Consider the following 23,992-nt stretch of genomic DNA (forward strand, 5'->3'; position numbering starts at 1 on the left):
ACACCCCAACCTCTGACTAATCCCATCTTTTAAAGTTTCCACCACTTACCAATAGTGTCACAGGCTGGGAACCGTGACTTTAAGATGTGGGATTTTGAGAGAACTTCCAGAGCCAAATTACAGCAATTTAATTTTAACAAAACTTGAAAATGCTTAAAGAACACCTCAACCAGTAACGTATTTCTTACTATAGTACATTTTCCCACAAAGAATGTGAATGAAGTCAACCCTCTAACATAACTTATCTTTCTTCTGAAAGTATCTCTATTACATTTTTCTACATTCCCGTCTTTGTTCCTGTTATTATCACCAAGCAAAACGTCACATTCTTTTAAGTTCTTGATAGTCCTTGAAATATTTGACACCTATCAGGTAGCTTTTCTGATTTCCACATAGGACCACAAGCTGTCTTTTATGTGGCCCATTGTTAACTACTTGAAGTGCATGACTTTTAAAAAATAAGTTATAATTCTTCTGTCATTTGATCTGAAATGTCTCCCAAAGGCCCCTGAGTTAAAGACTTGGCCCTCAGTCTGGCACTATTGGAAGGCAGTGGACCCTTAGATGTGGGGCCCAGTAAAGAGGTTCTAGGTCATTGGGAGCATGCACTTGAAGGGTTCTGTGGGATGCCAGACTCTTTCTCTTTTTGTGTCCTGACCATGAAGTTGACAGGGTTTCCTTCACCATGTGCTGCTGCCATAATGTGCTGCATCCTCTCAAGCCCCAAAACAATGGGCTAGTTTATCATGATCTGAAGCCTCAAAATGGAGCCAAAATAAATCTTTTCTTTTTATAAGTTGATTATCTCATGTATTTGGAACAGTAACAGAAAGCTAACATAAATTCACTTATACAATTTGCCCTTTGAAAGTGTGTTTTCAGTGCATTTGCAAAGCTACACAACCATCACAACTAATTCCAGAATGTTTTAATCACCATGAAAGGGTACAGTCATTACAGCCACTTCCAATCTGGCCCTCAGAAATGTGTACCTTTGTTTCTGAAGTTAGCTTCCTGAACGCAGTGGCTGAGATCTAGACTTTTTGGATGTCTCTCCCAGAAGTCTAGCTCAATTCTGAGGCCTTAAGAAGCACTAATAGAAATACACTGAATTGATATTTCATTATGTTGATTGCCATTTCAATTCCAGTCAAGACTAAGAGGCCATGTGCTATTATAGAAAGAATACTGAGCAGGAAGTCAGTTTTAGGTTTTCTTTCTTCTCTACCACCAGCTGTGACCTTAGGTAACTTTTTTTTCTCTCTTTAGGACTAATTTTCCTCTTCTGGAAATGAGGGGCATGGACTTCATGATTTCTGTGGTCCTTTCCTGTTAAAACTCACACCAGGCATTGTTAATTTTGAGGTCAAGGCTGATTTGAGGCATAAGACAATTTATTGATTGAAATGGCAGGGCTTCTTTCCCTTTTCATTGGGGTTTATAGAATATGTGAAATAACAGAGCTCCTTTAAAGGGGGGCTCTGTGTGGGGATATAATGTGGCCTGGCTCAGTCATGTCCATATGCAATTGAAACAAGTTGTTATGCATTAAATTAAATGCATTACTTATGAATGTGCTATTTTTTTTATGATCTCAACTTTAGCTTTAGGATTTTTTTTTTTGAGGTTTTTGTTTATTTGCTTGCTTTTTGGAAGTTAACATCTGTTTGCATTCAAGAGCATCTCTCTATAGAGTATGAACCAAAACACCACATAGAAGTAATGGCACAAAAAGGAGTGTAGATTGTGCTCTGTGCTTAATTTATAACTTGGAGACTAAACATCTTTCCATTTCCACCTAACTAATATTTGCGGCCACATAATTTTAATGATCTTTAAACTCACCAAGGGCTTAGTCTTCAAGAATATCTTAGGATAAAAAGAAAGTCAACCATATTTTTCATGTTTCCCAAATGAGTGGTTCAATGCCATAGAAATGAGGTCAGAAACAAACAGGCAAACAAGCAGCTGTTGTGTCTCTCTCCTTCCAGGGAGATGAAGGTCAAATACACTTTCCTTCTGCTTAACAGATCCCTCCCCATGGGTTGTAAACAAGTGTACAGCACAGCTCCAGGCACACTGGAAAGAAGAGAAGCATCTTGGAGCAGCCCGTGAAAGTGTTGAACATGCATATCTTTGATTCTGTTTTCTCACCTCTTTGCGGTGTCTTTCTTTCACAACATGAAGCCACTGATTGAATGAAGTTAGAACAACTTTTGACATATCTAACCAAAATAGACAGCAAAGGGACTGGTTGCTAAGAGCAGCTCTGCTGGATTCCTTAGCTGACAGCCTGTATTAGCATGCAGGGTTCTGCAGAAATAAGTTCTTAGTAACTGGTGACTGGTTGTTTAAAACGGCTATTGCCTCTCAGGTAAAATTGCCTCTCAGGTATCAGTGGTAAATGTGATATGAAGGAGGAATTACTTGATTTCACTAATTATAAGCTTTCCTAAACAGTATAAGTGGCTTGAGGGTATGATTTGTTCAAATTTATATTTAACAAACATTATTGAGCGTCTACTATGTGTTGTGTGTGTGATAGACTATAGGAATATAATGATGAAACCATAGGTCCTGTTTTCATGGAATTCAGACACTGGAAGTGAGAGACAGATAGGGAGGGAGGAAAAGAGAGAATATGATGGCTCCTCTGCTTCCAGGACAGTAAGCACCACACTTCTGTCATGTATATGTTATTTAGCTTAAGATAATTTGTTATAGCAGCCCAAAAGGATTATGATAATTGCTGTGCATTTTGCTTATCTTTCATGGTTTTCAGGATAACCAAATTTGTTTATTGTTAAAAATTCAAACAATGCCAGACAATAGAATGAAAATAAAAGCTACCTGACTGTCTTAGTTACCTTTCTTGTTGCTGAGACAAAATACCCAACATCCAGAATTAAAGAGGGAAAGATTTATTTGGCTCAAAATTTGTAGAGGTTTCATTCCATTGTTAGCTGGCTCCAAGGCAGGGTGGCATGGCAGAGGGGGAACGCAGAGGAGAGACAGTCCATGGTAGGCAAGCAGACTTAGCCCTCTTTCTGTCCTTCCCTAGGGCAGATGTAGCACTCACACCCTTAAATCTAGCCAGAATTATGCCAAACCATTAGTGGACTGATTTAGTAGTGACACAACCTTGATCCCAGCACCACACACTCAAGATCCAGCCAGCTCTGAAAAGCCCTCCCTATGACTGCATGAGGCTTTGGGGGAACATCTAGACACAGCCATAACACTGACCCTGTTCCATTTTCTCAAGCCATTTGGAAAACCTATTGTTCCAGAAGTAAACACCATTAATACTAGTTTATAGTACTTGAAAATTAGAAATAAATAAAATTTGATATTATATAAATATTAATTTAATGTTTGCAAGTGTATATGATATATACTTTAAACAGAAAGACCATTATGTATTGTAATATTCTTCAACATTTTAAATATAACTATATTCAAATATACTATACACTTTCACGCCAGTAGACATATTTCATTCTAATTTTTTAAATTAACCCTATAGCTCTTTTTTTTGGTACTGGGGGTCAAACTCAGGTCCTTGAACTTGTGAAGCAGGCATGGCACCACTGAGCTAAATCCCCAGCCCAACCCTATAGCTTTTTACTTAACTGAGATACTCTAGTTCCAGTTTATGAAATTACATCTCTAGTCATGGACATTAATTACAAAACTTCCAAGAATATATCTTCACTTACATCTTCACATGTTGGTGCAAACATTTTTGTAGAGTAGTTTGCAGAAGTTGGTTTGCTGGATCATAGGGAATGTACATTAAACTCTTCTAATAGACTTTGGCACATTTTCCTCCAAGAAAGTGTTGTGTTTCTTTATGAAAGGGTTTTGAGAATGAATGTTTTTCATATACTTCTTGACTCCATTTTTAAAGTCAAGTATTACAATGTCACTGATTAATTTGCCTCAAAATTCTCAAATTCCTTAGTTTTTTTTTTTTTTTTTTGGTACGGGGGATTGAACTCGGGACCTTGGACTTTCAAGGCGGGCGGCAGAACCACTGAGCTAAATCCCTGGCCCCTTAGTTTTATTTTTTAAAGATGGGTACAATAATCTTGCAAAGCCACATTCAATGCTTTATGGAGAGCAACTCATATGAGTGTGCTCTAAGACATGCCTTGGAAATGAAAGCACTAAAGCTTTTGATTCAGAAATATTTCTAAAGCCAACTCTAAAGTTGGTTAGAGAGTTAGCACACAAGCTGAGCTCACTTTAGCTGTCAGCATTTCTTAGGGCAAAATGTATCTTCAGAGTTATAAGCTTCATTCAACAGCTTTCATTAGGGAATTTTTAGTCTCCCCACAGGAGACATTTAGCTAATAAGACTATCCATGCACATATATGTATCTGTCAAGTCTGTGGTAATGAACCATTTGGTCCATAGATAAAACAACAAAACAGTTCCTTATTCCTCTTCCTTCACCTATGTCAACTCTAATATCTCAGCTTTGAAAAATCTCTTTTGTGATTAATTATTGAGTACAGAATTATTTTTTCTGAACTAAGGACTTACAAATACATTATCTTTTAATCCTGTAAGCAACATTATGAGCTAGATATTCTTATTCCCATTAAGGGCAGAAATCAAATGCCAGAGAGCTTAAATAACATTCACACAGCCAGGTTGTGGCAAAGTCATTAGCTTAAACCATATCCATCTGATTCCATATTATTAACAGCTATGACTTACTGCTCATTAAATGATATGGCATTAAATAATGACATTTTCTCATTTGTTTCAGGGCATCTGATTCCATTTTGTAAGAAGCTTCCCCCATCATACTCTGAGTCTCACTAATTTGTTCCTTTTCTGATCTCATTTTGTGGCTAAAACAAGAACCAACTTCATTAACCAGACATTTTGGTCCCTAATCTCATAGTCATGGTAGTAGTTAAAAGTGTGGTCAGTATCCTCAAGTTAAAACTGTGGTGCAACATCTTATTTACTGATTTTAGGCAAATCTCAAGGTTTTTTCATTTGTAAAATTGCTATAATAAACTTACATACCTCATTGAATTATTTTGAGAATTAAATGAAATAACGCATAAATCATTTAGAAGCTTACCTGGCATGTAGTAAGTATAAGTTGAGTCAATACTTGCACTGTTACTCTGTTCCACTTTTCTTGTCTTCTTTCACCAGCAACATCTCCTCTTGGTGCTCTGTCTGGCTTCTTGATCATTCACTTTAGCCACTTCATGCTTTCTCAGTTATCATCTAGAATGGTTCTCTAGTCTTGTTGTATTCCTGCTTTGGCTCCTGACTCAGATTACTTGTTTTGTGGATTTTCATCAGTTTACTGCTTTGTCTCAAGTTAGCTTATGTACATTACTTAACCAAAACCCAACCAGCTCAAGCTTTCTACTGACTCTACCTGCCTTGTATCAGAACCTTTCATAAATAGACATGGCTTCACCAACTTCTGCTTTTTCCCATCTGGTCTCTAGCTTGGGAAAACCTATGCTATGGTCAAAGAGAAATTTTGTTTCCATGCACTGTTTGATTTTTTTCTTACTAATACTGGTCAGTCAATGTTTATTTAACAAATATTTAAGAGAACCGACTACATGTTTGGTACAGGTATAGATGCTGAGGAAAGTGAGCACATCAGACACAAAATTTACCTGTAGGTAGTCATCAGATGATCATACAATGGTACCCATTTAAAGCTACAATTGTGATAAATATTATAAAGATAAATACCACACAGTGTTGTAAGAGTCTATATTGCAGGAGTATTAAACCTCATCCAGGAGATCAGGACAAGCTTCCCTAAGAGAATGATGCCTGAGATGAAGTCCAAAGGGTGGGTGCCAGAACTAGGAAAATGGAGGGAGAAAAGTGTTGTAGGCTGAGAGAGGACCATTTCCCATGCTGTCCTGAAAAGGAGCTGGGGAAATGTTATTTACCAGAAGGCCAGTGAACTCTGGCAGGGACCAAGAGAATACAAGGTCCAACATCGGAGTAAGAAGGCTGTTAAAGATTTTGGTCTTTATGCCAAGTGCAGTGGGAAGCTATTGGATGGGAAACTATAGCAGTAGAGGAATGGGGATGTGATTCGATTTTCAGGTATAATCTCCCTGGGCAGGACAAACAATGAGTTATGAGCATACTAGTTAGATTTGTAGAAATAAATAGAACCTGTTAAGAGATATTAGAGATAAAATTAGCAAGGTTTGATGATATTAGATGGAATAGATGAGGGAATGGAATGACTTCAAGGTTACTGGCTTACACAATGGCCAGAAAGTGATTTCCTTTACTGAGATGGGGAAGAAGGGAATTGTGTGCATTAGATTTGTGCATCTATAAATTAATTGTTCTAAATAAGGCTCTTATAAGCTCTGATTGGAGCAGAAACCCACTCAAACTAGCTCAAGTATGTTTTTATGTAAGGATTTAGGCAATCTCATAGAAGCCATAGCAGAAGGGCCTTGGGGAAACTGGAAAAATGTCAAGAATTAGGTGTCTTTTTCTGACTCTCTAGGTCCATTAGCCTCCACCTCTCTCTGAGACTTTCCACCCTTCTGTTTTTCTTGACTGGATACTTTATTAGCTTTCCATGCATGTGGCTCACCATGGCCACCACCCAAAAATCTAATCCTGACTGATATGCTTCAGCATTCATCACTGTCTATAGTTGCTGAATCCTATTTCAAATTATTGATGGATATATATATATAGAGAAAGAATGGTTGACCAGCTTCCCAGACTGTGTCTCTGCTCCAGTCAGCTGAGATATTGATTATTTATTGCTGTTCTAAGTTTAGAGGGTCTAAAAAAAAGAAAGTAGTTTTCAAGTCTAATAAAACTATTTCAGGGTAGTAGAAGTGTTGCATTTATAAGTTTTACTTGGAATGAATACCAAATAACTGACAGTAGATACTCAATAAACATGTCCTTGTTGAGCCATTGAGAGCGTGTCAATATATTTGAAATGTTGTTACATAAGAATCTTCCTTGACACTTTTCAAAACTCAGAGTTCAAGCCTACCTTCAAACAAATAAATCAGCTGATAAGGCCTAGAAATATACATTTCTAAAAAAGTATACAATATAAATTTGATACAAGTGAGTCAAAAACCATACTTTGATAGACATTGTTCTAATGTACTAAAGCACATCCAGAAATCTCTATTGTGTACTCTGGAGATGGGAGTTTGTTTTGGATCTTGGACCTCTATTTCTCCATTTAAACAATAGGTCAAGTATTTATATCTTTCTTATATTTAAAGGTGAATTTGAAGGTTAGTAAGATAACTTTGGGAATAAACTTTGACCTCTTTTCATAGAGCCATAAATATGAAAGATGATATTAATATATATCTTGACAGTTTCTATATTGTTTGAATTATATCAAATTCTTCTTAGCATTCACTATTTCCTGATGATGATCTAGGCATGAATAAGGCCTCATCAGTGTTTTATTGCCTGCTTTCACACACTGAAAATGCAACTCTTAAATCACTGGTACTTGTCCTGAGTAAAGTTCTTACAAAGGTAATAGAGGAAAATTCTTGGAAAGTCAAATAAAATGCTGCCTGTAACTGTCTGGCTTTTAAACAACAAGCATTTCTGATTATACAAGATCCATTTTGAAGCACGACACCTAACAAGACAGAGCCCCATTGCACACATTGTGTAGCTACAATAGAGTTTGACTCTAAGGCCAGTGGAATTTCCAAGCAATAGAAGTCTGGGAGAGTTGTCAATGAACTCTGAAAAAGTGGGCCATTCAGACTGGTTCCTAAGCCTCACTGTTTGCCCTGGTCACTGCAATCTTGATGTTGCTTCTGTCACCTCTGTAAAACCTCTCTTTGGGGTTGAAAATGATTCTAGTTTTCCAAGTGCAGTAGTATGCTTGGAATCATTATGTATTGTAAGGGTTGTGTCTCTGAGCCCTTCATTACTAAAGCCTGCTTCTTGAAGGTCTTTGCTCTGTTGGCATTGAGATCTCTACCCTGTTTTATTTCCTGTTCAACCACACTGTTAGTTTGCGGAAGTTTCTTTTGCTACCACCCTCTTTTATTGGTGTGCAGGTCTTATTGTTGATCACTCTCATTATCTCTCTTTCTTTAGTTATATTTTCAGTTGATCATCATATACCTGCCTCTAGTCCATGACTTTGTCTTAAATTCGTATTTCCAACAGTTTTCAGAATCTCTCTAAATATGGACCAGCCACATTTAGCAGGTCCAGAATATGGTCTTATTGTTTCCATCCCCAGCCTTATTCCTACTTTTCTTTATTTTATTTATTTTTTCAAGGTATCAGTATCCACCAGAAATTTTGCAATCATCCCTGGTCCCTCACGCTTATATTTCTGTTATTTTTTATCCACTTTTCCTATCACAGTCCAAGTTCAGTGACTAATACTTTAATCGTTTCTTGTAAGGACAGTTACAATATCTTAGTCTCTCTCCTTTCAATTTCTTTTTATTACAATTCAAGAGTCATGCTCTTGTCACAGTTGTTATGGTTTATATTTAGATGTTCAATGCCTCATGTGCTCATAGGCAGGGCTTTTAAAAGGTGATTGGATCTTTAGGTTTCTGTTAAAAGGTGATTGAAGCTAAAGCTAAATGTGATATTGGGAGGTAGGGTCTGGTTGAAAGGGATAGGTCACTGAGGGAGTGACCTGGTAGGGCATATCTCTCTTCCCAGCTCCTCCCTTCCCTGTTTCCTGGCCACCATGAAGTAAGCATCTTTTCCTATGCTATGCCCCTCTCCCATGCCATTCTACTTTGGAATGAACTGACCATGAACTGCAAATGTGAGCCAAAAATAAATCTCTCTTCCTTTAAGCTGCAGGTGTCAGGTATTTTGTCTCAGCAATGAGAAAGTAGCTAAGATAACAGGTATTCTTCTAAAATACAAACCCATTCATGCCTACTTAAAACTTTTGATGTTTGATGCATATTACCTACATTGTACAAAATCCATTATTTAGCAGAGCTTATAGGATTTTCAGTCTGGAATTAGTTTGCATTTCCAGCCTAAACAATGATCTTTCTCTTAATAAATAACACTTTTTGAGTGATGGGTATTTTATATGGAATAGGACTTTCATGAACAATGTGTCAATTATGAGCAAGGTACTAATATTTGTCTTGTTTTACACAGGAGGAAAATAACAACAAGAAAAGTCAAGTAACTCATCCAATATTTCATAGCTGAAAAAGAACAGTAGCAGGGTCTTTAAGAAGCCAAGTGGCATCTATATGTATAAATGTTTCTTTATTCATTCTGCCTTCTTAGTCTGTCTTGTCCTCCTTCCTTGTTGAAGATCCAGTTCATCATCAAGGACTTGTTTTAAAAAAGCTATGTCTATAAAGTTTTATCAGACTTATTGCATCATAGTAGAATTAATGGCGCCTTTTAAGTTCCACAATTTTGTGTATATTTTCATTTATATATATCACTTTATATGAGATGAGCTTTTTGACAAAGCTTGATCAAAAACTTTAGCTTTGATAGTCTGATAAACTCAAGTGTGAACTAGTTGGTGACTCCTGTGCCTTAGTCATTTTTAGATCTCCAAAGTCTAGTACATAGTAAATTCTTAGAAAGTATCTGAAAAATTTAGGAGTATTTTGTAATATCATTAAATTGTTATTAGCTAATCTAAACATTTCTTTTAATTAAAATGAGTTTAAAAGCAATCATATCCTTAACACATAAACATTAATAGTTCTCAATAGGATGCTCACAATTTAACAACAGGCTATGAGCAGGTGTTTTTAACATTAGTTGAGACTGCCTAGAAAGGAGTATTGAGGAGCCTTAACAGAGGTTTGTTAGTCGTTTTGATAGTCAATAAGAAAATTCCTAGTAATAAGAGAAAACCTGACTCAAACAATGAAAGACATTTATTACTTCATGTTGTTGGAAAGAACAGCTGCAGGGCAAAATTTGATTTGGTAAGATTAAAATCCTGTTCCTTTAGGGGGCTCCAATTCCTTGGTGTTGCTTCTATATTCAGCAAGCATCCCTTTTTTGGGACCTTAGGCTACATACTTGCTCATTCATACTGGGAAAGATGTGTGCTTGCCTTCTTAAGAGTCAACTGATTTAATCTGTTTAGATCAATTTAGGTGAAGCTTATTCCTAAAAGTCAATGGTAGTTGAAGAGTGTGTTGGTACTGATCGGGCAGTTGTGTGCTACACTCCACTTGTAAGTCTGGTGTGGCACTAGATTTCTCAAACAAATTAGCCACAGGGAGAAAGAGTTGGCTTTAACCAGAGGACAAATGGATGATGGACAAAGAAAGCCAGTAAAGTTATCTGTAAATTATCTCAAAACCATATAGAAAACAGGAAATCTGGAGACATTGCTATGCCTTCCATGAGATTTGGCACTTAGTCTTTGGGGAGGAGGGTATGGGGCACCGTGTAACATATTGTTTTTCTATATCCTTTTGATAATTGAAAAGGCACATTTATTGGATATTCGCACTCTCTGCTGGTGAAGACTGACCTGCATTGTTTGCATCGATGAACTCTTCTTAGAATATGTATGGCCATGGTGAGACTCGAAGGCAGGAGGAGAATTTGTGCTTCTGGCCTTCTCCCTGGGGGGCCTTGAGCTGGCTGTGTCCGTGCTCTCTCAGGCAGATTCTCCACACATCTCGCTCTGGCTTCTAAACCACTGCCTCCCTTTGCCTTCTCAGGTCTTGACGTTGGTGTTGTTACTGGAATCTGCACTGCTGATTTCTCTAAACTCTGCTCACACTCTTGTAAAGATTCATTTTATTAAGCTCATCTCAAATTACCCAGTTGGAGAGTACCATCTGTTTTCTGCCAAGACCCTTACTGATACAGTGGGTAATCATTTCTCTCCTAACATATTTTCAATCACTGCAGTAACACTTTTCTAAAATAGAATGATTATGATACCAGCAGAAGGTAAATTTTCTTTAATTGGAAGAATATAACCCTCAACTTGCATCATTTGTGATTCAGTTGCCACATGGAAGGATTCTCAACCCCAGGACAAAACACCAACCATGAGGGCCAAAGTGTTTTTATAACAGTTTTTAAATAGGTGCCTCCTTTTAGTTTTCATGTTCACTTGCAAATTGCTTCAAATTTCTTTTGACTCCTTTAACCACAAATGATATATTCAAACTAATGCGGCTTACTATCTTTCTGTTTTACAATGGTTCAGTGGGAACATGTATTCTCAATAGTATTAGTGCAGTTTTTAACTACTAAAAGAAGAGTATATGTATGGTTTTACAATCATGACAATGGTATTTATCAGTCAAATTACTGATAGAAACTTTCTTGTCTTTACAGTTTAGTTTAAATGGCAACATCAAGAGGATATTATTTAAAATTATGTTAATAGTCTTTTAAAAATAGTAAACACCTGATTTCTTTTGTGCTGGGATTCAGGTCTTTGACAATGTCTCTAGAAATGAGGGTACCAATGTTTAAGAATCATCAACTGGCGCTGTTCCATTTTGTGCTGACTGGATTCAATTTTGTTCCTTTGGGTTGGTAGTTTCTTATTTAGATGTATTTTTATGTCATTGAAATTGGTGATAGTAATTATGTTAATATTTTAGAGTCTTTAGTATAGAAAGCTTAAATTTTTGAGTGCTTAAACATAATTTGGGAAGTAGATTCAGATTTTATTGTTTCCTGCTCTCTGTTTTATTCATTATGTTCTAACTACAACAAGTCTCCTGTTGTTCCTCAAACATGTGAAGTGGCTCCTTTTTCCAGACTCTTGTACTGAAAACCATGAGGTCATACTGGTATTTCCATTCCCATTCCCATTATAGAGTTTATTCTAATCCTCTCTCTTGTTTTCCATACTTGCACTTCTTCACCAAAAATTGACTCATCATCCTTACCATATTCACTCATTTACTAATTCCTAGGCAAACTTCTGATCCCCATTGGTCCTTTGTCCCATTTGTGTTTGAGTCCTCTTTTATGCTTTCCTTATGTTAGAGCTTCTTGACTGAATTGGTACAGAGGAGGGCAAGAAGGAAGGAAATAAGTTCATCTTTTAAAATAAATTTACAAAAATCACTTATTTTCAAGATAGGTTTTAGAATTAAGGAATAAAGTGCTTTATAAGCACTAAAGTTATATCCAATAGTTATTTGTACCCTTACTCCTAATATAATATTCACTGAATATATTAATATTCTGAAATAGTCACTGAATATAATATTCACTGAAATAACAAAATGCTCTAAAGTTTAATAGAGCAGAAACACTGGTCTGGTATCTAGACCTAAATATGTTGTCTAGTTCACTAAGAATTTGAGCAACTAGTTAAATTCATTCATAGTCAAGAAATAGAGTTTAAACCCCTTTTGGGGGGTTGTTATTCCAGAACCTACCCTAAGAACTAGGGATATAAATATTAGCAAGATAGGCTTGGTGCCTGGTGTCATAATGCCTGTGATCTAGCAAAGAACCAAACACCCAATGAGCAATAGCAATAAAGTAAGGCACATACTTTGCCACAGATGTAGAGAATTCTGAGACCACATATGACAGGGTGGTCAGGAGGGTTTTATAGGAAGATGACCATTAAAGTGTAACCTCATGATGAGTATGAACTAGCAAGGTGAAGAGGAGGGAAAATCATATTTGGGATAGAAGAAAAGAAAGTGAAAGAAAGCATGTTACATTTGAACAATTAAGTGAAATTTGAGCTGATGGGTGCAAAAAGAGTGGAGGGCATGGCAAGGATGTGGCTGGAGGTGTAATCACAGATATTCAAATTTGGCTTGGGCCACTGGACATTATTTTAGAGTGTATCAAAAAATCACTAAAGCATGTAACACAGCAGTGATGCAGTTAGCTCTTTTTTTCCCTTAAATTCTTTTATTGGTACATTTTAGGTATACAATTCACTTACATTTATCATTGGGTGCTTGCACCTGTACATGATGAATCTTGGTTCTTATTTTTTCCCCATTCCCTGCCCTCCCTTCACCCCCTTCACCCTTCCCTATTTACAAAGACTTTGTTTCCATTTTTTCCTTTTCTCATAATTTTTCCTTTCCCTTCTTTCCTTTCCCCTTCCCCTCCCATTTCCCCTACCCCTTTAGACCTTTTCTTCCCTTTCAAATTATCAATTATTGATTTTAATCATTTTAGTCCTTATTTACACTTTCAGTTTCTCACACCAGAGAAACTATTTGGTATTTACACATGTGTGTCCTATTTATTTCACTTGAGTATGGCCTAAATGTGCATCCATTTAGCTATAAATGTCTCTAGTTTGTCATTCTTTATGGCTAAGTAGTACTCCATTTACAAAAAAAAGACATCTTCTTTATCCAGTTTCTAGTTGATGGGCACTTGGGCTGTTTCCAAGCTTTAGCTATTACAAACTGTGCCGCTATAAACATGGGTGCACATATATTGCTGTGGTATGACTCTTTCAGTTCTTTTGGGAAGATACCCAGCAGGTGAATAGCTGGGTCAAATGGGACCTCTAGTACTAGATCTTTGAGGTTTCCCCATACTGATTTCCAGAGTGGTTGTACCAGTCTGCACTCCCACCAACAATGGAGAAGAGTTCCTTTGTCCCCACACCCCCGCCAACATTTATTATTGGTTGATTTCGTGATAGCAGCTGTTCTTTCTGGGGTGAGTTGGAATCTCAGTATTGTTTTTTTTTTTCTTTTCTTTTCTTTCCTTTTTTTTTTTTTGCACCAGGGATAGAACTTGGGACCTTGCGCTTGTGAGGCAGGCAGCTAAACCACTGAGCTAAATCCATGGCGTCAGTGTTGTTTTCATCTGCATCACTCGAATGACCAGTGATGTTGAACATTTTTTCATGTTTTTTTGCTGCTTTTAATTCTTCGTCTGAGAAATGTCTGTTCATTTCAGATGCCCATTTTTGAATTGGGTCTTTAAATTTGGGGGGGGGTCTGATTTTTTTGAGTTCTTTATATATTCTAGATAGTAGTCCTTTGTCTGAGGTATAGCTGCTAAAATTTGTTTCCAAATTGTAGGTTGTCTCTTAGCTCTGTTAGTGGTTTCTCTTGCAGTGCAGAAGCTTTTTAATAAGATAAGATCCCAGTTATGGATTCTTTGTGCTAGTTCCTGTGCTACTGAGGATTTGTTCATAAAGTCTTTACCTAGGCCAATGTCTTCAAGAGTTCTACCTAACTTATCTTCCAACAAGTTTAGTGTTTCTGTCTTAATATTTAGATCTTTAATCCACTTCAATCTTAGTTTAGTGCATGGTGATAAATATGGGTCTAGTTTTAATCTTTGGCAGGTTGAAATCCAGTTTTTCCAACACTATTTATTAAATAGGCTAACTTTCCTCCAGTGAGGGTGGTTGGCTCCTTTGTCAAAGATGTGGTGGCTGAGTATGTCTGGAGTTGTTTCTGCATCTTTTAATCTATTCTACTGATCCTTGGGTCTGTTTCTTTGCCAGTACCATGTTGTTTTTATCACAATAGCTTTGTAGTCTAGTTGGGGATTGTGATACCCTCTGCCATGTCTCTGTTGCTTAGAATTGCTTTTGCTATTCTAGGTCTCTTCTGGTTCCAAATGAATTTTTGGATTGTTTTCTCTATTTTGTGAAATATATTGTTGGAATTTCAATTGGCATTGCATTAAGTCTAATAGCAGTTTTGGAAGTATGGCCATTTTCACTATATTGGTTCTTCTTATCCAGGAACAAGGGATGTCTCTCCATTTTCTTATATCCTTTTCAATCTCTTTTTTCAGAGTGCTGTAGTTTTCAGTGTAGAAGTCTTTTGCTTCCTTTGTTAGATTGAGTCCTAGATATTTCATTCTTTGGATGCTATTGTAAAAAGAATTGTTTCCCTAATTTCTCTGTCAGTGAGTCTGTTATTTGTGTACAAGAAGGCTATTGTTTTTTGAGCAGTTCGCTCTTTATAGCAATGTTCTAGCTTCCTGACTGAGGAGGGCAGGAAGATTAGGGCAAAAATAAAGGGCTGGAGGAAGAGGAAGCACTCTGATGCTGTCATAGCCAGCAGGAGACAGATGAGGAAGTTGAGACACGGGCAGAAACCATGAGGACCAGATGGAAATAGGTATTAGTAAAAGAGACTTATAAGCGGACCCAAAAGAAATGAGATCAGATCTCTGATGTAGGGAAATGCTCTTCATTAAAATTGGGAACATGAGTAGGTTGAGGTTGATTGGGAGTAGTAGGGAAGATACTGAAGGGGAGGTGAAATTATTTCTCCATCTGCAAAATGAGAGAGTTAAATTCAGCGATTAAATTCTATAGTTTTCTTTTTTTGTCTTCATATGGCGAGACTCAGCAATTTTAGAGCTATTAGGGGAATTCTCTAAATATTTGCCTTTTCCTTCTGCATCTCAGGCATCTAACCAGTGTAGCTTTTAGTTATTAACCAAGCTCAGGGTAAAGGAAATATTTGTATTCTTCAGTATTTAAATTGAAACAAAAAACAAGGAGGGGGAGCTGGCATAAGGTGGTAAATATGTTAGCTTTCATAAGCATGTAATAACACAAAATTTATTATTCCACATTTTACAACTTGGTTGATTTTAGATCTTCTGTGGCCAGGCTGATTTTATTGTCCTATAATTCTCAATTCTGTGATTTGCGTTTTCTCTAGGCTTAAACAACTCTCCCAATTGCTTATGACTTTTCGGTTGCTACAAGGGAGTCGTTATACACAGATGGCTTTTAGGAGGGGAGTCAATTTAGTAGGTATTTTTCCTTGATTATGATGTGTTCTCTCTGCACTGATTGTTATAAAAGTGAAGATTCTTGCATGTCAAATGGTAAAAATGTTTCCAGGATCTGAAAAAAGGAAGAAACATTGCATTTGGCAGAAGATCTCTGTATGACTACACTCTGATGAAAAAGCTGCCTGTTTCCTTTAATTTATTCAGGTAAATTTTTATAAGCAATGATAAAACCAAACCAACATGAGGCACCAAAGGGAAAAGACTGAGCAGAATTTGCAGCTGTGAGTAGATATTGATTTGAGCATATAATTACATCCACCTTGTTACATGGTCTCATTTTCTTCTCCTGCAACCTTGCAAATAAGTATAAAAATCTTACCTGACATACCTTGCACCCATTTTTTATACTCAATCAGTGATCTTTCCAGGAGAACACAGTCATGAAAAGAAATAAATACTTTTTATTTGAAGCTGATTTTATTTCCTTTCTTATGTTAACTTTTAAATCAACATTTTGTTTCACTATTATGCAAGCTTCTCATGGAACTATGAGAGAATAAAACCAATATTTTTCACTTAAATTTGCCTGAGATAAGACCTTATTTATCCAGAAGACCTTTAGTACAGACCTATTTGAAATAAAAGAGATGGGAGACCAAGACTGTTATTTTACATTCAGATATTTTTGTGATCTATATCAGGAAAGTTATGTCACTGTATTTGGATGGACTTCTTCCTTAGGATTAAGGGGGGAAGTAGGTTATAATGGATGATTTCTCCAGTTTAATTCCAATTGAGCAAGGTTTTCTAATCAGCTGTTAGAAGTAGCCTTTGTCTCCAAATTTTGAGAACCTGAAGTAAAGCAAACTGTGTTCCTGCTTGAAAAAGTCTCGTCCCAGAGGTCTACAAATAATACTCAACAGTTGTTGAGTATTTACGGTGTGTCAGACATTATGATAAGTATTTCTCATGTATTTTGTTTAATCCTTATACAAAGCTCAGATTGAATTACTCCTTCTTCGATGGCAAGGAAATTTAAGAACAGAAAGATAAACTTGTTCCAGGCAGCAAAGCTTGGTCATTTAACAATGTTGTTTTCCCTTTCTCTTTTCCCCTGTGTTATTCTTCTGTCCAGCTAGTTTCACCTCAGGTAAATTCAAGTAAGTAGTTCTTCAAACATTAGTGAAAAATAGTTGAACAAAAAAGACATCTTCTTCCTGATCACCTTCATATCACTGCTGATGGAACCTGTAGTAGAGGAATTGCAGTGGTGGTAGTGGTGGTGGTGTTGGTGTTGGTGGTGGTGGGGTGTGTGTGTGTGTGCATGTGTGTTAAAGCTATGTCTTTGCTCTACCTTAGCTGAAGCCATTTTGGGGGAGCGTCTGGAGCACACCATTTATTTTGTGTTGGTCAGACAGTCTGTAGTATACTTATGTAACAGATCCTTTCTACTTGCCTGGCTTTCCACTTACTCCTCAGTGTGATTCTGCCTTGTTTGGATTGTGTCTAGATGTCCCCCCAAAGCCTCACGCAGTCATAGATGGGTCTTTTTGAGGTGCCTGAATCTAGAGTGTGACACTGGAATTGATTCATAATGCAATGCTAGGATCAAGATGATAGGATTAAGGTGTGAGTGTTATCGGCCCTAAGTAGCCTGGAAAAGATAAAAGGGATAGAAAGAGCTGTGATCGGCCCTTGTTGATTTGTTACCTTCTGCTCTCCATGAACAGTTTCTCCTCTGTAATGCCTGTCTGCTGTGCCACCCTGCCTTGGAGCCAGATGATTATGGATGGAAACTCCTACAAACTATAAGATAAATAAACCTTTTCTCTTTAAACTTTGGGTGTCAGGCATTTTGTCTCAGCAATGAGAGAAAAGTAACTAAGACATACCACAAGTTCATGAATTCCTATGTGATTACTCTTCATTTCCCTCTTCACAATTTTACCTCTTGAAAATGGATACATAAACACATAAACCCTTCCATCTCTCCATCGCTATATATAGTGCTCTTCCTCCAAATCTTGGAGTTTCTATTTACTCACCTGTATTTTAATTGTGAGGATTCTCTAATAATTAACCCATTTTTACATCTGTTAGAGATATTAAATATCAAAATAATTGTTTTCAGCTAAATTAGCTTCTCAATTATTAAAGAAATCATTTTTCTTTTGATGCTATGTTATTTCATTCATACTATGCTAACAATTGTAAAATGGCTTCAAAATTGGAAATATAATGATAGAAATACCGTTCTGCATTTTACATGCTTTTTATTTTATGAAACACTAAAAATTTAATACAATGTTATTCTCAATTTATATGTAGGGAAAAGGAGTCTGAACAGGATTGGCAGCAACATGGTATTTTATTCCCAGGTCCTCATCTGCCTCTCACAGTGTCCTTTGTCTGTTAAACCTGCTGCTGCTGTGGTATGGATATTTACTGGGATGCTTTTTCTTCTTTCACTTCCATGTTTAGTTCAAAATCTATTTGATTAGCTGAACTTTGTTTTCTTCTTCTCTAAATGAAGACAGCTTTTTAGATCTACCTATCACATATAGTTTTGAATTAAATTTGAGCTTGTATTTGCTTTTTATGTAAGCCTTATTAATGTAAATGTTATGGTGTTATTTCAACATTCCCTGCCCTCTCATATCTAGTATATAAGGTATAGTTTTCCTACTTCAGAGCATGTAAGGTTTCCTGGAGGGAGTTAGGTAACCAATAGATTCCTGGGTCTAGTTTTCAAAAGTTTCCAAAGAGTAAGTAGTATGAGGCTCAGTGCTATGGTTTGAATATGGTTTGTCCCCCAAAGTTTCATGTGCTGAAGGCTTGGAGTTAGGGTTTAGATCTAATATGTTACCCAGAAGTCTCCTGTTTGTAGATGGTGATTGAATCATGGAGGCATTTATACATGTGAGTGGATTTATCTATTATTGAGTTCAGTAGCTAAATCTGCTGTTAGGAGGTTGGAGGTGGGTCACTGAGTGTATGGCCTGCAAGGTTGTGTTCTTTTCCCCAGATCCTCTTTTCTTTTTGCTTCCTGGTTGTCATACACTGAACAGCTTTCCTGTGCTGTGAATTCTGATGTGCTGTTTCTGCCTTGGAGCTGTTACAGAAATCTTGGAAAGAAATACACAGAGACACAGAATTTGGATAAAATAATAAAATTCCTTCTTGAGAGTGGACTGGAATGCCAGAAACCAGTCTGGTCAATATCCACCCCCTTTGTCCAGCATTTCCCTTTTTATATCCTTTTTAGCCATTATCTCATCCCTAGTGGTCTTTGATGTATAAATGCAATTCCAGTTCCTATTTACAAGTCACAGACACAAGTTAGGCCATATACATTGTAAATTCACCCTGGCATGGTAACTTTGTTAGGTTAATGAAGTTACTAGTTAGAGTCAGATAATCCTCACCTTTAACAAGGAGTTACAGGAAAAGCAAATCTTAAAAGAACACATTACTTATTTTGCTTCTACAACTACCTTAATATTCAATCTATTAAGTTATCTAAAACTTTTCCGTATCAGAGCCAGTTGACCATGGACTGAATATAATGAAACTGTGAACATAAATAAACCTTTCCTATTTTAAATTGTTGGTACCAGTGACAGGTAAATGATGAAGACACCTGGTCCCCAGTCTCACATTTTAAAATGTGGGGCCTAGTGGGAGGTAATTAGGTCATTTGGTGAGGGAGATTAATGCCTGTCTGTCTTGTGCCTTACAGAAGGGCATTAGTTCTCATGAGAATAGGTTGTTATAAAAAAATAAAAAAGCAAGCCTGCCCCCATCTAGTCTCTTGCTTTCTTTCTTGCTCTCCCACCCCTTGCACGTACTCCTCCTGATTTATGATGCTATACATCATGAGGTCTGCACCAGAATGCTTTTGGACCTCCCAGACTGTGGGTTAAATAAACTTCTTTATAAAGTACTCAGTCTCAGGTATTTTGTTATAGCAATCAAAATGGCTAATACTGACCTAGGAGATTTGTGGACTATATTTTGGGAAACACTGTTCTGATAGACTCATTTTACAAAATGACTTCCCTCTCATTTAGAATCTGGATATCTTTATATCTGTGTGTTCATTTTATGTTTTTATGTCTGAATAATGTTAAGCAAGTTTAAGGAGCAGAAGAGCCACTGAGTATGCGTAAAAAGTTATTTATCATGACATTGAAGCTTATTTTCCTCAAAGCAAATAGCCAATCATCTGGAGGGAGGATATCTTTTGGGGGTAAAAGCTGAACGAACATGAAGTAGCTGCTGAATTCCAGAAACAAACTGATGGACTATGAAAAAAACTTTGGAATGACTAAATCTCAATCTTGATTCTGTTACTTATGCTGGCTGGGCCAAAATTCTTTCTTCCTCTGGCCTGTTTGAAACACTACTAGCTTGGTGTTTTGTATACTTTCACCTAAATTGAAGCATATGTTTAAGTCCTCAAAGAATTTTGACCTTAGCTGGAAGTACCCTGCCACTGTGTTAAGTTTCGTTGAAGCATTATATCTTACTTTTAAAATTAAGGTGATTTTTCTTGCCTTCTATTCCATCACATATGTACATTAACTTTACTATAAAAGTAATGCTTAAAACTAAATACCCCATAGCATTGCTCCCATAGCATTGCTTCCTGCTGTCTCTCCTCTCAGAGGTCTCTCTATTCTTGAGTCTGAAATAGGCAAGATGATTCTAAAGATTCCTAACAGTTCATTGACCTATGATTTAACAAAGGTGTTTAAGTAAATTAGTCTTTTGATGTACTAACCTCTGCCTCTGAATCACATTTTTCTGATGTCTAGGGATTGAGCAAGTATTTTGAAACAACAACAACCAACCAAACAAGAAGAAAACCTCACCTAAAAGGTAACTACTATTTTAATGTAAACGATGTAGTGGTAAATTATTGACCTAGTTCATAAAAGATTTTGTGATTCTCTAAACTCTCTGAGCTCTGTATGAATTCACTGGCCTCAAATTAAACTTGTGCTTATCAGAGTGTAGTCTGGAAGAAAAAAAAATCCAACTTGACATAAAAACCCATGATGGGATTTCATGCAACTAAAGTTGGTTGAGGGCACTTTGTTACCCTGGTAAAATGTATTGATCTTTGTGTGTCTCACATCAACTCCATGTGAGCCCCTGGGCCTTGAATGAGCTCTCCAAATTGGATATTTCTTGACCTCTTTGCTCTTAGAACAAAAGACAATTTGACAAAAATTCTAAACAATTTGAATTCTGTTATCTTCCATAATAAGTCCTCACTGTGGTTCCAGTGTAGAGTCAGTGAACTTAAAATAAATTCTATGTAATTCAGTAAGGAGTGGGAGAGATACAAACTACCTTGAAGAAATACGGTTCAATTTCATGAAACCAGGGGGTCTCTCAGACGCTTTTCAAAAGGTGGCAGTTACTGTCTAGTGCCATAAACCAAGTCCTAGTGAGACTCCAGAATGGACTCCATTCAACTGAATTCAGAAGGAACTGATGTCAGACAATACATTAATTTGCACTAGGAAATATAATTAATAAGGAGGATAAATTTGTATTTTTTTTGATAAGCAGATCTGTACCACATCATGCAAGTAGACACATCAAAAACATGTAATCATCATTAATAGTTTACTTGGTGAACACAGAATTAGGACACAAAATTTAATTGCAGACCTTGATGGTTTTAGGGCAATAAATTATGTCAGTGTGATGGATCCATCTCTGCCATAGGCAGATAGTAAGCTAACTTCATGTACTGAAGCAGGTTCTTGTCATAGTGACATTGGGCCTGAACTCTGCACACAGGCTACTTTGGATCAAAATCTCACTCACCAACTTACAGCTTTGTGACTTTTGATACCTTTCTTATTCATTGACCCTCACCTTCCCCTCTGTAAAATTCAGCACTACTCTGTTCTATTCTTTTTATAGACTAACTTGTGGCAGAAAATCCAATTTTCCTTATTTCCTGGTTTTTGGAGTGCATCTCAATGTCACCCCCCTGCAGCCACTCAGACTTCAAATTGAAATTTCACTGCCCTACCTATTCACAGAAAAGAAAGTTGGTTGAAAGAAAATTCTTATCTCATAAAAGAACTCAATGACCAACTTTATGAACTGTTAAACTTCTGAAAGAAAAGTGAAGCCTTATTGTCCCTTTTCTTTCTAGATGGCCTCCAAATGTGACAGTTACTGATAGTCAAGGTTTCATAAAGAAAGCTTGCAGAAGAGAAAAAAATGTCAGTTTAAACTCAGCGGCTGTTTTCAATACCTCATTAATCTCTTCATGTTTCTCACATATGCTACATGAAGCCATTGGCACGTTAAATTCAAATTTTACTGGCTATCATTCTTTTTCAGAGAAATATAGTTTAAGAAGAAAACAATCAGTTTCATCCAGTTATCCTAGTGGATCACTTAAATTTTAATAAGACAATGAAAGTCACTGACAAGCAAACAGATCTTGCTAAATATTCAAGGAATCAAAGAAGAAACTGCTAGCTAGTAACTATACCACAGGGATAAAGAGTCACAATTCAAAGCCCATAAACAATATATTAATTGATTAAGTTTGCTTAGGCCCAGACAGAACACACTAAAATTTATAAAGAAGCAGATGATTAGAATAAATGCCCCAGTTACCCTAAGAATTCAACAAATATTTATGAAATAGATTCTAAGTTCTGATCTTATGGTAGACACTGAGATACAATGGTGAGCAGAAATTAACTGGTCCTCAAGGAGAGTAGTGTAAGGGGAGACTTTGGTGTTATTCAAATAATCACACAATCAATGTGAAATTTCAAATGGGTTATGCCTTATGAGGGAGGGCTCTTGTAGGAAAATTTGACCTAGAAAGGTAGGTTAAGGAAAGCTCTCTCTGAGGAAGCATGAAATGAGCTGAGATATGAAACATGAATGGATGTGAATTAAATGAACAGTGGGAAGTGAAAGCTAGTACCCCATACAGAGCTCACATAGCAAGAAGGATAACATGAGTTTAAAAGACCATATCAGTGAGTAAAAATGGGAGCCAGGGACCTTAGTGTATAATCTGATAGGATTCACACCGCCAATACAGGCACAACAAAAAGGGTGCATCAACAAAAACATACGAGTGTAAAAGAGACTGAAAGAAAGAAAAAGATGAAAGAAAGCATGTAGAAAACTTGCAATGTGTATTTATTATTTATATAGTGTTAGCATTTACTGGAGGAGAGGAAAAATGGTTTAAAACTGTAGAAGACATCAATTTCAGCAAAGCAGAAATGTTCAGCATTCTTTTTTCCTGTAAGAGGCTTCCTTTTATTCTTCATATGATTCGTAGTCAAAGCTATCAAGATCTTTACTCATTTTCTGATTTCCAAAGACTGAGGAATGGAGAAATCATTTCTTTTTTCAACAGTGGAATTGAGAATACTGTAAAAACAATGGCAAGATCAGTTTCATTCATTAGCAAATCCCCTATTTCTATTGAGTTCCTAGGACACAGTAGGTGATCAATATATTTGTTGAATAAAAGATGTGAAAAACATAGACTTTATTTTTCTGTTTCAATCTTCAACACTTTTTACTTTCTTTCATTTTCTTTCATTTGTTCTTTTTTTTTTTTTTTTTTGTGACATGTTTGCTCATATTGCCCAGGCTGGGCTGGCCTTGAATGCCTAGGCTTAAATGATCCTTCTACCCTGGACTACAAGTATGTAGCACCACATCTGGCTCCATTTTGTGATTTTAAACTGGAAACAGAAATGGGACAAAGAGATTCCCTTCCCTTCATCTGCCACTGCAGAGCATGTAGTGCCAGCCTGTGATAGTTAAGGTGGATTGTGAAGTTGGTTGGCTCGAGAGGCACCTAGGGAGCTAGTGGGGAACAGTTCTCTGTATGTCTGGGTTGGGCCATCAGAAACATGGTCCCTAGCCCTTCCCTCTCTTGCAGTGTTCCATTGGTTGGTTTCATGGCTACAATGAAATGAGGAATTTTGCTCTGCCGAGTCCTGCCATCATGATGTCTCTGCTTTGGAGGCAGTTGAACATGGACTGACACCTCTCAAAGCGTGAGCCAAAATAAACCTCTCCTCCTTTACATTACTGGTGCTGGTCATTTTGTCCCAGCAACTGGAAAGCTGACTAATACCCAGTCCTCATGAGATTATGTCTGCTGACATTGCACAGTGAACAGGGTGGCCACATTGATGTGTTGTTTTGCAAAAGAAGACAGCAGAGAGCTCACAGATGGTGAGCCAGGTGCAGTCTATTTTTTTGTAGGAACAG

General features: G+C 36.9%; 1 long non-coding RNA gene across 2 annotated transcripts in view; it reads left to right on the plus strand.

Annotated features, from left to right (window-relative positions):
- The window catches only part of LOC110351098 (uncharacterized), a 71,838-nt gene that overhangs the window by 25,481 nt on the left and 22,365 nt on the right, over positions 1 to 23,992 (plus strand). Inside the window, exons 1-2 of one of the 2 annotated variants that reach the window (XR_002398141.2) lie at positions 1 to 20,590; positions 23,658 to 23,775. The exon at positions 1 to 20,590 is cut by the window's left edge and continues 25,481 nt beyond it. This is a non-coding gene — a long non-coding RNA (uncharacterized LOC110351098). Of the gene's footprint in view, positions 23,776 to 23,992 lie in introns of both variants that reach the window. The other variant, XR_015438787.1, reaches the window with a different exon arrangement.

Source organism: Heterocephalus glaber, unplaced genomic scaffold (assembly GCF_053883595.1).
Source record: "Heterocephalus glaber isolate CG9 unplaced genomic scaffold, H.glaber_assembly_v1.0 deba00001463, whole genome shotgun sequence".
NCBI lineage: Eukaryota > Metazoa > Chordata > Mammalia > Rodentia > Bathyergidae > Heterocephalus > Heterocephalus glaber.